Source organism: Chlorocebus sabaeus, chromosome 8 (genome assembly GCF_047675955.1).
Source record: "Chlorocebus sabaeus isolate Y175 chromosome 8, mChlSab1.0.hap1, whole genome shotgun sequence".
Classification (NCBI taxonomy): domain Eukaryota; kingdom Metazoa; phylum Chordata; class Mammalia; order Primates; family Cercopithecidae; genus Chlorocebus; species Chlorocebus sabaeus.
Window position 1 is genome coordinate 83,738,353 of NC_132911.1, and position 16,571 is coordinate 83,754,923.

General features: G+C 40.6%; 1 long non-coding RNA gene across 1 annotated transcript in view; it reads left to right on the forward strand.

The window, feature by feature from the left end:
* LOC140712319 (uncharacterized) overlaps positions 1-16,571 on the forward strand; it is a 31,859-nt gene that overhangs the window by 4,783 nt on the left and 10,505 nt on the right. Inside the window, exons 2-3 of the long non-coding RNA XR_012093850.1 lie at positions 3,230-3,294; positions 5,895-6,021. This is a non-coding gene — a long non-coding RNA (uncharacterized lncRNA). The remainder of the gene's footprint in view (positions 1-3,229; positions 3,295-5,894; positions 6,022-16,571) is intronic.

The window sequence follows — 16,571 nt, forward strand, 5'->3', positions numbered from 1 at the left end:
CTGAGTAATTTCTCATCACCCATTCCCCTCCCATCCCCTAACCCTTCTGAGTCTCCTATGTCTATCATTCCACACTCTGTGTCCATGTGTACACATTATTTAGCTCCCACTTATAAGTGAGAGCAAGCATCTGACTTTCTATTTCTGAAAGTTCTTTGCTGATTAATCAAAGAGACCAATTACTTAAAAGTAATTTGTAATACCTTTTAAATACTTGTAATAACAAACACCTTCATAGCACTTCATGGCACCATATACCAGAAACGGTTTTAAGAACTTTACATATAACTGATTGAATTCTCACAGCAACCCAGCAAAAGGGAGGTATTATTTTCTCCAGTTTTAGAAAAGGAAACCTACGCAAAAGAAAGTAAGAGATTTGCCCAAAGTTGTGTCTGAATCTCTGCCCTTGGTTTGATTCCATGACACCCTCTTTTCCTCAAAGAATAATTTACAGTGTATTCTTTTCTCAATTAAAATGATACAAACATTAACATACAGCATACTTTTCTCAATTAAACTAATTAAAATAGTAATTTGCAGAATATTTTCATACTTTAAATAATTTAACTAGTTTTTATTTTTACACGTCCAAGACAGCTCTAGATATACATGAGATAAATCTTACGGTGTCACAAAAGCAAGCTGGGGAATATCACTCTCTGGACCTTGTACCAAGTTACATTTAGTGGAAGTAAAGGCTTATTTCCTAGGTAGTCTGGATGCTGAGATAATACTGCAACAGTTGGGGTATACGACTTCTTTGGATTTGGTTTTCAAGTATTTCATAATTTACTACTTTTTATGTTCTTAGATATTTATTATAAATAAATCCAAAATGATTTTAAATTATTAAAGTTTAAAGTATATGCCTTTGGCACCACTGGGAAAAACAAAACAAAACAAAAAAAAAAAAACTTCAAAGTATAGCAGGAAGTTCCATGTGAGCCCCAAACTGGAATTCACAGAATCTACATCTTTGAAACTAGAGGGCTGTTAATCCACTAAGTGATCTGTTTACCTGAACTGATACACATTGGAGTTTTGGTTTTATGTTGAAAAGGTTTTTGTGTTGTTGTTGTTAATATTTTTACCTTTTGATTCAGGAGCACAGGGCAGAAAGGAGGGAGAAAACAATTGAGGGAACAGATTTTTTTCCCTTTTCTTTAAAGTGTATAAATTTAAGGGGTACAACTGCAATTCTGTTCCATGGCTATATTGTGTGGTGGTGAAGTCTTGACTTTTAGTGTATCCATCACTCAAGTAATGTATATTGTACCCAGTAAGTAGTTTCTCATCACGCATCCCCCTTCCGTTCCCCTACTCTTCTGAGCCTCCTATGTCTATCATTCCACACCCTTTGTCCATGTGTACACATTATTTAGCTCCCATTTATAAGTGAGAACACGCATCTGACTTTCTGAGTTGTTTCACTTAAAGAGAATGGCCTCCAGTTCCATCCTTATTGCTGCAAAAGACATGATTTCATTTTTTATGGATGAATAGTATTTCACTGTGTATATATACCACATTTTTTAATTCAGTCATCCATTGATGGACACTTAGGTTGATTCCATATTTTTGCTATTGTAAATAGTGCTGTGATAAATATATGTGTGCAGGTATCCTTTTGATATAATGATTTCTTTTCCTGAATATATACCTAATAGTGGGATTGCTGGATCAAATGGTCGTTACTTTTTAGTTCTTTGTGCAACCTCCATAGAGTTTTCCATAGTTGTACTAACTTACATTCCCACCAACAGCATATGAGTTCTCTTTTCTTTATATCCTCACCAACATCTGTTATTTTTTGACTTTTTAATAATAGCCATTCTGACTAGTGTAAGATGATATCTCATTGTGGCTTCAATTTGCATTTCTTTGATCATTAGTTATGTTGAGCATTATTTCATATGCCTGTTGTGCATTTGGATGTCTTCTTTGAAAAATGTTTATCCATGTCCCTTGCCTGCTTTTGAATAGGGTTATTTGTTTCTTGTTGTTGTTGTTGTTGAGTTCCATGTAAATTCTGGATATTAGTTCCTTGTTGGACGCATAGTTTGCAAATATTTTATCTTGAGAGGATGTTTTGAGTCACATTAGAGAAAAGGCTTAGGACCAAAAGCCAAAGGAGTTATTTATACGGGAGATAATTCTAGTAAAAAATAGCAATAATAATAATGTTACATCAGCACCCAGGTGACAGTCTGCTGCAGAGAACTGGGACAGGTTAATTCTGTGCCACCACCCCATGCCCCCCACACACATGTGTATACACACTGCCAAATGGCACTCTGAGGGTACATGATGATGACTGGACTTAGCTACAGAGGCAGCGCACAGGCCTTCAAGTTGAAGATGTCATTGACAAACAGCATTGAACATCAATGAGGCATTACCCAGGAGGGGCTGAAAACTTAGAAAGGGGCCAAAGTCCTATAGTCTGGCAGGAAGGGTTAAGAATCTTTGGAATTTAGGCATTAATGTGACCTCATCTGTAGTCAAAGGCTAGTGGGGCCAGGTAGCATTCTAGTTACAAGATATGAAAGAAGTGAAACATGTTTAGATATCATTCCTGAATTGTGTTACCCCAAAATTAATGTGTTGAAGCACTAACCCCCAGTGTAATAGTATTTGGAGTTGGGGCCTTTGGGAGATAATTAGGTTTAGATGAGGCCATGAGGCTGGGGTCTTTACAGTGGGACTAGTGCCCTTATAAGAAGAGACACCAGAGAGTTAATTCATTCTCTTCTGGTACCATCTTTCCGTCCCTCTCCCTCTCTCTTCCTTTACCTCTCTCTCTCCCTCTCTGACCCATGTGAAGACACAGTGAGAAGGCAGCCATCTGCAAGCTAGAAGGAGAGCCCTCACCAGAACCTGGCCATGCTGGAACCTTCATCTTGGACCTCCAGCCTCCAGATCTATGAGAAAATAAATTTCTATTGTTTCAACCACACAGTCTATAGTATTTTGTTATGGCAGCCTGAGCTAAGACAGTTCCTACTTCAAAACTTGTATAAAATCTTAATGTGTCTTCGTAAGTAGGCATTTTTGTTACAGATAAGTGTTCTGGTTCCCAGCTTTTAGAATGTATTCTATTTTACTTGCCAGTAACTGAAGGAGCAAAATAAAAAATACAAATTTTTGCCACTTAAAAAGCCCTATTTTTAGAGCAATATATACATTTCTATTTTTCAATGACTTTTCTTTTTCAAATCCATTATAGATGACAAGTTAAAGAAGTAAGACAAGTTTCTTTCCAAGTAAATGACAAAGAGCTTGGTATTTCTGGTGAGTATCACCATTTAAGAGAAGCTTGCATTTTCAGTCTGTAATTTTCTTTCCTGTTCTTGTCCTTTTTGAGCTTCTTGTCAAATGACAGTGAAAGGTCACTGTTTGTCTCTGCTGGAAATTCCCACTGTGAAAAACCGGCCCTACCGACCCTATCACCAATGCCCAATACAAGTAAGCCTAGGACCCCTTTAGGCTTTCAACCCATCTACCTCTCAAGCCAGATCCCCAGAGTTCATTGTTCCTGGGGTTTCCTTTCACGAGCCTTGCAACTGTCCCTCTGTGAACAACTTTCCCAAGTGCAATGGGCTGCATGCTCATCTTCCCTCAGAGTACACGCTGAAGACCACAATTCACTTCCTTGAATCTCAGTAGACTGTGTGTTTGAATCACCTTTTCTTTTACCCCCTAAAAACACTATAAAAATACTTCCATAATTTAGCTGTTTGGGTTTTACGTTTGTAACACTGTATTTAGTAATTATAACACATAGTATATAGAATAAAAGTAATGTATTTTTCCACTGAGGAAAGAAAGTAATAGAGACAGAAAGATGAGTTGGTAGAATTTTTCAAATACATGCCATAATCTCTCTCTCTTTTTTTGGGAGCCGGGATGGGGGAGAGGGTTTCCCTCTGTTGCCCAGGCCACACTGCAGTAGTGCAATCATAGCTCACTATAAACTCAAACTGCTGGGCTCAAGTAATCCTCCCACCTCAGCCTCCAGAGTAGCTAGGACGACAGGTGCATGTCACCATGCCCAGCCAATATTTTTAAATTTTTGTGAAGCAGTGATCTTTCCATGTGGCCCAGGCAGGTCAAACTCTTGGTCTCAAGTGATCCACCAGCCTCAGCCTCCCAAAATGCTGGAATTACAGGTATGAGCCACCACACCTGGCCTAATTTTTAAAAAGCAAGATATATTCCGTTTTGAAGACAGCTCAATATGTCTTTGCTTATATGTGCCATCACATGTTATTGTCTCAGTCCATGTTCATTAGCACAATAATATTTAAAGTGCCTTTGAAAAGATTTATCAAAAATACTGAACCATCAAGCATAGTTTTCTGAGAATTCACAGCTCTGAGTTAAAAGTTTTTGTTCTCTGTAAAATGTATGTAAAATAATTTTGATACCCAGTTTTAAGAGTTGGTTTAATATTTTTTGGTGTTAAAAAAGCTGAAAATGTTAATAGGTATTCCTTAAATTGGTCACTAACCGAAATTTTACTCTGTTATCAGTCCATGTTAAACTTTTTTAGTACTTAATTCAAACCACTTTTGTTTCTTCTAAAATTTTTTGTTTAAAACACAGACTTATCTTACTGTCCTGGTACTATTTATTGCCCATTTGCAACACTTTCTGAGCTTTTTTTAATTTTCCTTGAAATTTGACTAGAATTGATTTAATTTCACGTGTACACACAAAAACACATGATCTTGCTTTATGGTTGCTAATGTTTTAAACATGGGCAATATATTGGAGACTGTAAATACTCTGCCTTCTTGAATTAGACACTCTTGGGCCCACATGTATACACATATCACAAACCTTAGAGAACACTGAACAAGAGTACATTATAGTATCATCTTCTTCAGCATTTTCTCTCTGATTCTCCATCTTGATCTCCAGGAATAATTTTTATATTGCTTCTTTCATGTGTTTACTCATGGAATCTGGTCTCTGGGGCCAACATTTTTTAGTGCAAGACAGAGAGTAAGCATATGTTCGTAGGCTGGGCACGGTGGCTCATGCCTGTAATCCCAGCACTTTGGGAGGCCGAGGCGGGCAGATCACAAGGTCAGGAGTTCGAGACCAGCCTGGCCAATATGGTGAAATCCCATCTCTACTTAAAAATACATATATACAAAAGTTAGCTGGGCCTGGTGGTGTGTACCTGTAGTCCCAGCTACTCAGGAGGCTGAGGCAGGAGAATCGCTTGAATCCAGGAGGTGGAGGTTGCAGTGAGCCGAGATTGCGCCACTGCACTCCAGCCTGGGTGACAGAGTGAGACTCCATCTTAAAAAAAAGAATATGTTCACAGATGATGACTGAAGAAAGAATTGTGCAGGATTAGACACTTCAGTACAATGGACCAAGAGCACTTTGTTGACATTTTTCCCATTACCTTTATTTATAGCATTCATGGAGTTCAGAGAGAAAGCAGGAGAGGGTTGTGGTAGTCTGTGCCATATACTTGAGGAGAAGGGAGCCTCATAAGAAAACAGGGCAGGAGTGGGATGGCCCGCTGGAAAGTGATTATGAAGCCCATGAGGACAAAGAATGTGAAATGGAATAAGACGATCTAGTTAGGTTTATAAACAGAAGGAGGAGACTTTGAATGTTCATCATACATAGTTGAGGTGATATAAAAAGAATACCCACATAGAGGGAAAAAGTCCTGGAGTTGGGAATCTGCTAGGAATGAACCTGGATTAAGCCTATGGCTTCAGGAATGGAAAGAATAAGGGAAAGGAATTATGAAAACATATTGAGCAATACTTGGCATACTATTGGATGGAGAAAATACTGCCCTGATAGGTAGTGAGTCAAAAATCATTCCCAGTTTTCTTGCTCTAAAACTGGTTCTCAACTTGTAGCAGCCATCAGAATCACCTGGAGGAGGAGACGCTGCTGCTGGTGGTGGCCCAGAGACCACACATTGAGAACCACTGCTCTAGAAAACCATTTGTCTTTGCTGATGGAGAAACCTGGCTCTAATAGAAAGCAACTGAGGAGGAAAGGAGTTGCTTGGCTTCAAGGCTATCCATCAAAAGATCACGATGAGTTATACAGTATTCAGCGATGTATCTCTGAATTCAGCCAACCTCTTTTACATAAGAACTTTGCAATTTCCTAATTAATTCAGGATATATGTTAAATTCCTAAATTGAGCTATATGAATTTTTAGGTGGTTTTGTTGTTGATGGTAATGGTTTGATGTTTAAGACAGTTGCTTCTTATCTTGAGAAACCATGAACTCTCAAAATGTTTCCCAAGGGAAGGGCTCGAGAGAGAAGAAAGGAAGCCATTATTTCCCCTATGTCAAAATGAAATGCTCAGACCTCTGAAACCTAAATAAATGAACAAATAAAAGACAAAAGCATAGATGAGATCAGCCTTCAAATCTACAAAGGCAAAATAATCAAAACTAAGGTATAAATTACAATGGTGATAAAAGAATTTAAGAATATATAAAAATTATTTTAACAGAGAAACTCTGTTCCTCCAGGGCCTGTACTTCAAAATTTTGTAATGCACAATGATCCATCCCCAAAAATTGAATATATATTCAGACCCTAGAACTGCAATATTTAAACCAGTGGTTCTCAACTATTAGTGAGCATTAGAATTACATGAAGAGTTTAATAATAAACACAGATTTGGGGGTCCCCCTCCCCCTTAGAGTGTGTGAATCAGATCTGGGTGGACTCAGGAATTTGTAGTTCACACAATTCCCAGATGATGCTGATGCTGGATATTTGGGACCATACTTTAGGAATTGCTGTTTTTGCTCTATGATTCACAACTTGGTCACATACTAGAATTATCTGGGGAGCTTGCTTTTTAAATTTCAATTCATAGGCCACACCTCAAAACAATTAAAATCATAATCTCTTGGGGTGTGAACCCAGGCATCAGTAGTTTTTGAAGTTCTCAAGTGTCTCCCATGTGCAGCCAAAGTGGAAAATTTCTACTTATATTAGTAGTTGTCAAATTTCAGCACACATTACCTGAAAGACTATTAAAACACAGATTCCTGGGCCCGTCTCATGGAGTTTCTGATTCTGTAAGTCTGGGTTGGGCCCAAGAATTTGCATTTCAACCAAGTTCCCAGATGATGCAGTCAGTCCTGGGATCATACTTGGAGAACCACTGGTAAGACCAACTTCAACCCTGGCTGTATTTGGAATCTACTGGAGAGCTGGCAAAAAAAAAAAAAAAAAAAAAAAAAAAAAAAAAAAATACTGCAGTTGGCTCCATTCTCAAAAACAAAAGAAAACTAGATTGGGATATAATTAGTTTGGGTTGGGGTCTGGCATAAATATGTTTTTAAAACTTGCCAGGTGAGTCTAATATGCAGCCGAGACCTGGAATCACTGCAAAACCAAGCAAGGTTTTGCAGTAAATGTATCACCTGTCATGTTTGCTTGTCATCTGAATTTAAAATGACCTATTCTAACCAGAATATATTTTAACCGCTATATGCAGTATCTTTATTGAAAAAATATACTACATTGAAATCAATGTAAGATCATGATGTTCATTTCTGAATTTAAGAAACAGGGCCAGGCACAGTGGCTCACGTCTGTAATCCCAGCTACTCAGGAGGCTGAGGAAGGAGGATCGCTTTAGTCCAAGGATTCAAGGTTATGGTGAGCTATGATTGTACTACTGCACTCCAGCCTGGGCAACAGAGCAAGACCTATCTCAGAAAGGAAAGGAAGGGAAAGGGAAGGAAAGGAAAAGACTAGGTTAAGCCAGGAGGGGATTCTGCCCACTCCTTCTATTGCTATAAATGCAACATACTGTCTGAATTTTTTTAATGTTACATGGTAACCCACCCCTTTGGTGATCTGCAGCCAATCATGTAAACAGAAACATTATAACTGTTATTATAAAAGCAGTTTCCTTTAAATGAGAAACTACACTTATATCTAAATAAACTTGAAATCTGATCAAACACCCTGGCCCCAAGAAAATTACTCTGGGTTTGGACAACACAACCTAGAGTAACGTTTTACTACCACTTGATGTTTCTGAATATACAGGGTCATTTTAAATCACATAATATGGAAATAACTTGTCTGCTACAGACAGTAAAAGCTGAGATTTGGGAATGGAGTTGGCGTGTGGATGGGGAGAGTATCAAAAGGAGTCGTCTTTTAACTGGGGCTTATTCCGACAGCTCCATGATACCAGTTAGATACATATTTGTAAATAGTTACTTTCTACTTCAATTTTCACAGAAAATAGTGATACTATTGTGTTTTGGCAGCTGATTTAATAAGTTACCATTCATGACCCTGCTAGAATATACTATGCAAGGTCCACTTCTTGTGCCTCAGAAATTTAGCACTGGAAAAGAGCTTAGAGCTCATTGAATCTCCTAATTTTATAGTTTAGGACTGACTTTACACCCACTAGAGTGGCTATAACCAAAAAGACAAACAATAGCAAATATTGGTGGGAAGCTGGAGAAAAACTAAAACCTCACAGTTGGGAATTTATTGCCAATTTGGAGCAGTTTGGCAGTTTCCTTAGAAGCTAAACATAAATTTACCATCAACTGAGCAATTCTGCTCCTAAGTTATCTATTTACCCAAGAGAAATGAAAACATGTTCACACAAAGACCTGCATGTAAATGTTCATAGCAGCATTATTCATAGTGGCCAAAAGGTGGAAACAATTCAAATGCCCATCAACTGATGAATGGATAAACAAAATGTGTTTATACCCAGCAATAAAAAGGGAAAACTGAGGATACATGCCACAACCTGGATGAACCTTGAAAACATGCTGAAAGAAACCAGACACAAACGATGACATATATGATTCCATTTATATGAAATGTCTAAAACAGGCAAATCCGAAAATAAATTAGTGGTTGCTTAGAACTAGGGAATGGGAGAGGTTAGCGTTATGGGGTGGATTAATAGCAAAGGGGATGGGTTTGGGGGATTTGAGGACGAAAATGTTCTAAAATTGGTGATGGTTGCACTATCTGTAAATATGCTAAAACCCGTTGAATCATACACTTCTAAAAATATTTTTATTTTTATTTATGTATTTATTTATTTTTGAGACGGAGTCTCACTCTGTCACCAGGCTGGAGTGCAGTGGCGCAATCTCAGCTCACTGCAACCTCCACCTCCCGGGTTCAAGCAACTCTCCTGCCTCAGCCTGCCGAATAGCTGGAATTACACATGCGCACCATCACGCCCGGCTAATTTTTGTATTTTAGTAGAGACGGGGTTTCACGATATTGGTCAGGCTGGTCTCAAACTCCTGACCTCAAGTGATCCGCCTGCCTTGGCCTCCCAAAGTGCTGGGATTGCAGGCGTGGGCCACCAGGCCCAGCCGAATCATACACTTTAAATAGGTAAATTGCGTGGCATGTGAATTCTAAATAAAGCTGTTATAAAATTAAAAAAAAAATTATCGGAGTGTAGCGTCCTGGGAAACTTCAGACGCAAATTTCCATCAGCCTATCTGTGAAATCACCTTGGCCGAGGCGACCGCTAGGCGCATGCGCACGGGGCAGCCACCAGCTAGTTAGGGTGAACCCAGGTTAGACGCGCCCAGGCTAGAAGCGCCCGGCTCTTGGCCCTCGCTGTTCTGCCCGCTGTCGCCGCTGTTTGGCGCCCCGCAACGGCCCCCTCTCAGCAGGACGCGGAAAGGGCAGGGTCCATGTCTCTTGCATATACTATAAAGAAAGCGCGTTCCCCGCGGCGCCCCGACAGCCCTTAGGCAGACGTCCCGCAGAGTCCCAAGTCCCCACGGTGGGCCCGCGGGCTCCTGAGCTGTCCAGTCCCCTAAACTATCACAAGGAGGATATTTGATGACCGTCTTTCTTCCCTCGCTCTCTCCCAACAAAGGGTAACTGACCTCTCGCGTGACCTGGCCAGCGCTGAGGTTCCCTAAACATGCTTTCCCCTTATTGTGTGCAGACCCCCACAGGGCGGAGGCCAGCGGCGCGACCCACTGGACGGACGCGGCCCGAAGCCCTGGGCGCCCGGACCTGGCGGGCCCTCCCTGGGCAGGCGGGTGGCGCGTCGCCCGCGGCCGATCCGGGCGGGGGAGGGGGGCGCTGTAATTGCGGCGCAGCTCGGGTTCCCACGCTCCTATTGTTGGCGACTTTGTTTCCAATTCCCATCACGTGTGCTAATTAGTTAGAGCTGCTGGCTGGCTGGGAGGCGTGTGGCTGGCCTAAAAGCAGAAAGATCACTTCCTGTAGGGAGCCGGACAGGCTGAATACTACTGGGGCTTCTTTCTCTCTCCTCCTCCTCTGCGCCTCCTTCTCGGCCTCCCAGGAGGGTGGGAGAGGGAAGGGAAGGGAAGGGAAGGGGAAGAAATGCTGATTGCCGAACAAATGCCACTGAATTGCAATAGCAACCAAAAAGCCGGGGTTAGGGGGTGGGTTGGGGAATGGAAGGGGGAGAGTAAGAGCGGGGAATAGTGGAAGAAACAGGATTAAATGAGAAATTCACATTAGATCTCTAATGCTTTACAAAATGCCGTTCACAATTTTGATCAGTTAATCTCGTCAAGATTGGGTTAATGGAGGAATTTTTTTCATTTCCTCCATTCATGTTCAGTTTTTAAAAATCTGTGTTTACCCTCTGAATAAAGCAAGCACAGGCATCATTGTACACTATGAAAAGAGGAAAAAAGTGAAGCAAGTCATGATTTTTGAGTCAGTGACTTGCCTCTGGACCTAAGCTTCTGAGTTCTATTTATTTTGGCACTACACTTTTAGAAGGGGTGCAGTGAGGTGTCAGAGACTAACGGAGGATGGTAGAAGTTTGAAAAATATACATGGGCCCATTACAAGAAAATGGTGCTATGTTTTTTGGCTTATTGTTGGGTTGCAAGATTTAGGAATGCTCTGATTCTCCTTATGGAAGTCTCTACTGTGAAAATACCATAATATCCATACTTCCCTATAAATGAGAGGAAAGTGGGCATTTGTAAGAACTCACCTTATATGTGGTAGCAATAAGGGAGGAGATTTTGTCCTTTCTTTTGGAAAGTGGTGGAGGAATGAGGTCAAGAGTAACTCCATTCAACACACATTTAGCAAGGATGCTTTGAGCATCTCCTGTGTGCTAGGCACTGGGCTAGGGCTAGAGGCAGAGAGATAAAACATCCAGAACCTATCCTTAAGTAGCTTACAAATCTATTTGAGGAGACAGATATGTATGTAGAGCAACAATTAAGGATGACTCAGAAATGGAGGTCTGTACTTGAGACTATGAGGCCAGAGAAGGGCCACGGACCCAGGCAGGGGAATTTGGGAAAATTTTCTGGAGAAGGGATGATTCATTTATCTGACACTTACATGACAAGTAACAATTGTCCAAGAGAAGAAGGGAGGAAAGGGTATTCCAAAAAAAGAAGTAGCAGGGTGTACAAAAGGCCTCCAGGTCAGTGACGGAGTATGAGGCACTCTGCAAGCAGGTGTGCCCAGTGGCAGCACAGGGCTCCAGGGGTAGGCGTGGATGAGCCAGAGAGACAGGAACCATGAAAAGTCTTGTTGAGGAGTTTGGACTTTATCCTAATAGACCTAAAGCAAAGGAGCAAAATAATTAAATTTGTCTTTTAGAAAGATGACTTGGGCAGCAATTTAGAGACGGGATTGAAGGGTCTCAGGCTAGGGCAGGGAGAGGAGATTGGGGACGAACACAATGATCTAGCAATAAGAGATATTATAAGAGACTGAAATGAAGAATGAGGTCAGCCCCATTCAAGAGACACTTCGAAGGTGGAACTGACAGAGCATGGGGACCAACTTCACTTTGGCAGTAAGCAACTGGAAAAAATGCGAGATGACTCCAGGTTTCCAAGTTGTACACGTAGATGCATGATGGGGGCATTCACTGGGATAAGCAACCTGGAGGACAAAGAATAGGCTTGACATGGAGTGAAATGATGAGTTTAGTTCGGGCCATGTTGTGGTAGAAGTGACTGGAAGGTATCCAAATAGGGATATCCAAGAGGCATGTAGATATATGTATATGCAGCTCAAATGGGAAGGGGTGGGACCAGAGATGGAATCAGTAGCAATGAGAGACAGGAAGGCCGTGTAATTTGCCTGTCCCTTACCAAGCACCTGTGTGACCACCGCTTTGCAAATGCAGTAAGTCCTCACTTAACATAATCAATAGGTTCTTGGAAGCTGTGACTTCAAGTAAAACGCATAAAGAAGCCAATTTTACCATTGGCTAATTGATATAAGCAAGAGTTAAGTTCCCACAGCATGTTTCTGGTTACAAAAACATCAACAAACTTCTAAATAAGGACCCAAGGTACTTGTAATAGTAAATATCGAATAAATGTGAGCTATACATACATCTAAGAAAGATTAATATTATTGGCAATAAGGGAGAAAAAATAAAAAGAAAGACAGGGTTTCACCATGTTGGCCAGGCTGGTCTCAAACTCCTGACTTCAAGTGATCTGCCCGCCTCAGCCTCCCAAAGTGCTGGAATTACAGGCCTGAGCCACTGCACCCGGCCTAGATATACTTTTAAAACTAAGTGTTCAATACTAGAAAAATAAATAATTAAATATAGTGAAATACCACAAAACCATTAAAAATTTTTACAAAAAAAATGGATAGAAACATGGGAAATACTTATAAAGTTAAATGAAACAAAATTCAGAATACAAAATTGTATCTATACTTTGATTACAACTATGTCAAATATAGTCTATAAATGCAATTTTAAAACCTGAAAGAAAATATTCTAAAATATTTATAGCAGATATTTCTGATTCCCCAGTATTATTTATTATATAAGTGATTTATAAATATATGAAAGGCAAAAGAGGGAGAAATAATCTTCCAGTAAACAATTTTAAAGACTTTGAAGTTTCCTCCTCCATTCGAATCTCTGTGTCTTTTTGCTTTTCTTCTGTGGGAAAAAGGAAGCAGGGGATCTTAGCTTCAGGAAGTGATGTCAAACATCTTAGCCAATTCTAAGTGCTAGGAAGACAAATTAAGACCTTCTCTTTAATTGGATGTAATCGGTTAAACAAGGCCACCTGTGGCTGAGATGGAGCCAAGTCCTAGGGAGCCCCAGAGACGGCAGCTTTGGTGTTAAGCAGCCCTAAAGGTCAGCACCACCCTCTGGGATGGGCTTTTGATTCTATATCAAGTTACAGGACTGTGCTAAAAGAAACATTCTAATCAAAACCTGAGCATGCGATTGGGTTTAGAAAGTGTTGATAAAAAGAAGAACGGTATAGAATTTTACCTTAAGGATTTATTTATTTAAAAACAATCAGCAACCTAGCTAGCAAAGAGTGCCTCCTGTGAGGCAGATATTAAGCATTTCACATATAATTAACTTGCTAATAAACCCGTGAAATAGATTCTACTGTTATCACAATCATCTTCACTTTGCAGATGAGGGAACTAAGGTACAGAGCTAGATTAAGCAATTGATTCAATGTCACACAGCTTATACAGGTAAAGCTGAGACTTGAACCCAGACAGTTTGACTCCATCATCTGTGTTCCTAACCACTACACTATGTTGCTTCTCAAGATCTAATATTATTCTTTGCTAGGTAATTGTGAATTCCAAACACATCTTAAATTAAACCTTGCATTTGGAGCAAATGTTTGCAGTGCATTACGATCTCCTCATTGTAGCATAATAATTGTACAAGCAGCATTTGGGAAGTGGGAAGGTCCAGGAAAGACTGAATTACCAAAGCTGAAATTACCAAATGACAACAAATGTCACAGGCACTTTACACATTCAGTATTTCATCTGAGCTTCCAGCATAAGGTTGAGAAGATTTTGTAAGGAGTAATTGAGCATTCCCTTGGAAGCAGAAAACTGTTCACACATGGCTTTTTCACAGTGTGGCAGGACTGTCTTTGCCACATCTAGGATAGAACCCGGGTTGGCAATGGAAGAAGACTCCTAAAAGAGTGGATAGCCCATATTCTTTTTAGCCAAGAATTATGTCCTCAGAAATTCTCCAAAGGTCCAAGTACCCTTTGAACTCCTATATGAAGTGAAAACAAACATCATGATGCAAGTCTGAAAATAAGCTCATCATCTTCTCCCCAAACCAATTCTTCATTCCAGATTCCTTTACTCAGTAAATGGCACTTCCATTACCTAGTTGTCTAAGCTACCAGACATTGTGATTGCCTCTCCCAATATCCATCCTCCCCCAAGTCATGATTGTAAGTCCACCATGGTAATGTCATCTTACTTGCTAGTGATTGGTTGAGGTGGGCAGCTCCAAGTCTGTCTAGCCAATGAAGCACGAGGAGAGACTTGCCCCAGACTTCTCAGAAAAAAGAGGCTAATTTCTCCCCCCATTCTATCTGAACAACATCAAAAAATGTCACTGGGGGTGGCCACAAATTGATTTGATGGAAAAACCAGCCTTAGGATGAAGCCAATGCTAGGGATGGCAGAGTAGAGACAAGGAATGTTGGGCTGATGAACCCATAAGCCCTGAAGCTGGTCCCAGTGGTAAATCTGTTATTGGAGATAATATATTTTCTTTGTTTTTGCCAGCACAAGAAAGGGTTTCAATTTTTTTTGCAACAGAAAGCACCCTCACTGATATATTTTGCACATTCAAATAATCATCAAGTCCAGTTGTGTTAGTTCGTTTTTCACACTGCTATAAAGAATACTACCTGAGACTGGATAATTATAAAGGAAAGAGGTTTAATTGACTCACAGTTCCACAGGTTTAACAGGAAGCACGGCTAGACGGCCTCAGGAAACTTACCATCATGGCGGAAGGCGAAGGGGCACCTTCTCCACCAGGAAGCAGGAGGGAGTGAAGAGCAAGTATGGGGGAACTGCCCTTTATAAAACCATCAGATCTTGTGAGACTTATTCACTATCACAAGACCAGCATGGGGAAAACCACCCCCATGATCCAGTCAACTCCCACTAGGTTCCTCTCTTGACACGTGGGGATTATGGCGATTACAATTCAAGATGAGATTTGGGTGGGGACACAGAACCAAACCATATTACCAGTCTACTCTCCTTCCTAAGTATTTTGAAACCTATACACCTCTGTCCGTCCCCATTACTAATAATGATCCTGATCAGGCTACCAATGAGGTCTCTCATCTGAATTACTCCAAAGTCTCCTAACTAATTCCAAAATGCCTTCATTCATTTCAGTAGGCCTGAAGACAAAGTAAGAAAAAACATGGGCCAGATGTGGTGGCTCATGCCTGTAATCCCAGCACTTTGGGAGGATGAGGCAGGTGGATCACCTGAGGTCAGGAATTCAAGACCAGCCTAGCCAACATGGTGAAATCCCATCTCTACTAAAAATACAAAATGAGCCGGGCATTGGTGGCACATGCCTGTAATCCCAGCTACGTAGGAGGCTGAGGCAGGAGAATCGCTTGAACCTGGGAGGCAGAGGTTGCAGTGAGCCAAGATCACACCATCGTACTCCAGCCTGGGCAATAAGAGTGAAACTTCGTCTAAAAAGAGAGAGAGAGAGAAAGAATATGGAAGGATGATGCTATGACAAGCACAAGATTTCCTTTTCTAGTCATAGGGCAAAATTTGAGTGACACCATGCCTCAGTTCATCCTAAAAGACACAAACCTCCACTCTCAGCTCCTCTGACCTAATGGATCGTCTCCTGAGTGGGCTTTTGGAACCACCTCAAGGTGGTCATATCACTTCATTCATATCCTCATCTCTGAAACATCCTTTGCACTGGTTGCTTGCTGCCTTGGCAGTAATCCCAAATGACAGCAACTTCAGTTGAGTCCAAGTTATTCCCATCAGTCTCTGGACCAACCTTTATGGTGTGGCTTCACTTGGATACACTGGGGCCATCTTTGTAGAAAATGCAGCTATTTCCATCCGTCCTGATTTCAGTTAGACTCTACAAGTACTTGGTGATTGTCTACTCTGCTGTGAATGTGCCAGACCTTAAAAAGGGCAGACAGTGAGTGTATCCTGTTATCTGTACCCCAGTATTTAACACATAGTTAAATACCCAATATTTAACACATAGTTTTAGTGGTACTCAAAGCTATTTGTTAATGAGAGTTCCCTTTGCCCCACATCCTTGCTAGCATTTTTTATTTTTATTTTTATTTTGAGACACAGTCTCACTGTGTTGCCCAGGCTCTAGTGCAGTGGTGCCATCATGGCTCAGTGCAACCTCTGCCTCCCAAGTTCAAGCAATTCTCGGCAATTTTTATTTTTTGTCTTTTTGATATTATTTTTTTTAACTGGAGGGAGATGATATCTCATTTTGGTTTTGATTTGCATTTCCATGATGGTTAGTGATGAGCATTTTTTCATATCTGTTGGCCATTTGTATGTCTTCTTGTGATACTGGTTCAGATCATTTGCCCATTTTTAAATCAAATTATTTAGTTTTTTGCTACTGATTTGTTTGAGTTCCTTATATGTTCTGGTTATTAAACTGTGATTGGACAGTTTGCAAATATTTTCTCCCTTTTTTTTTTTTTTTTCCGAGACAGGCCTCACTCTGTCACCCAAGCTGGAGTGCAGTAGTACAATCATAGTTCACTG